General features: G+C 37.6%; 1 pseudogene; it reads right to left on the bottom strand.

The window, feature by feature from the left end:
• Positions 1 to 573: 573 nt before the first annotated feature.
• LOC120599047 (uncharacterized) lies at positions 574 to 692 on the bottom strand (annotated as a pseudogene).
• Positions 693 to 1,427: the final 735 nt, after the last annotated feature.

Raw genomic sequence — 1,427 nt, 5'->3', positions numbered from 1 at the left:
TCGTAGACTGAGATTTATACCTCTATGCCCAAGGACTTCTCAGGAAGTGCTAACAATTCCCGAGTGGCCACAAAATGACCCAGCATTACACCCATTAAATATCCCTTCATTTCCTTAATCTTCGGGCTATTTGGTGACCTGGGGATATTTCGAATCTGTTATAGGAGCGGGGATAATATTCCATAAAAAATGTAGAGAGATCACTGCCATGCATTTTTACTTTTAGCAACATTTTGGAGATATAATTTGCATAACATAAAACTTACCCACTGTAATTATACAATTCAATGATTCTAGTAAATTTATAGAGTTGCATAACCATTACTACAATTAGTTTTGGAAACTGTCTATCACTGCAGAAAGTTTGCTTGTGGCCCATTCCAGTCAATCCTTGCTCCCACCTCCAGTCCTGGGCAACCACTGATTTCCTTTCTTTTTATTTCTTTTCTTTTTTTTTTTAGGCGAGGCAACCCTTGATTAACCTCAGAGATTGCAAGGACCTTATCAGCTTACAATCCCTTATTTATTTATTTATTTATTTATTTATTTATTTATTTATTTATTTATTTTTTACACCTACAGCACCTGGTCTTCCTAGGTGGTCTCCCATCCAAGTACTAACCAGACCCAATACTGCTTAGCTTCCGAGATCAGACGAGATCAGGCTTGTTCAGAGTAGCATGGCTGTAACCCAGGTTTCCTTTCTATCTATAAATTTTCTTTGTACATTTTATATAAATGGACTCATAAAGTATGTAGTCTTTTGTATCTGATATCTTTCACTTAATATAATGCTTTTGAGGTTCATTCACATTGAGGCATTTATCGGTAGTTTTTTCTTTTTCTTATGTAGTATTTCACTGTATGGTGTATCACATTTAAAAAAATAAAAAATACATTTACTAGTTGATGTACATTTGGATTGCTTCCAGTTTTGGCTTTTAAAAATAATGCTGCCATGAACATTCATGTACCTGTCTTTGTGTGGCACTGTCATGCTTTCGAGAGGAAATATTTTGACATCAGCCATTAAGAGTTTAGAGAAGGTGTCCATTTCATAGATAGTAATGTAGAAACTAAGATATACTTGGAGAACCAGGGACAGGAACCTGGCAGGTTCTGCCAAGCTTCTGCTTTCTGTCATGTCGGCTTCAGTCTTCTAACAGAAACCAAGTCCTGATCAGCAACATTGCATGGGGGATTGGGAGGGAGATGAGGAGTGATATCCAAGCCTTGATGTAAGCAAATGCAAATGCAAAAAAACAAAAACAAATACAAAGAAATAGGTGTCCACTTCCCAGAGAGGATGTTGGCTCTCAAGGTGGAAGCTGGGGATTGGCCATTAAACCAAAGCCTTAATCATGTGCAGCTCAGCTAAAGCCATCATGACAAAGAGAAGTACTCAAAGGGAAGTCTGGGTGGCTGAG

Source organism: Pteropus medius, unplaced genomic scaffold (assembly GCF_902729225.1).
Source record: "Pteropus medius unplaced genomic scaffold, Ma_sr-lr_union100, whole genome shotgun sequence".
In the NCBI taxonomy this organism is placed as follows: Eukaryota; Metazoa; Chordata; class Mammalia; order Chiroptera; family Pteropodidae; genus Pteropus; species Pteropus medius.
This window is presented reverse-complemented; position numbering and strand designations above follow the sequence as displayed.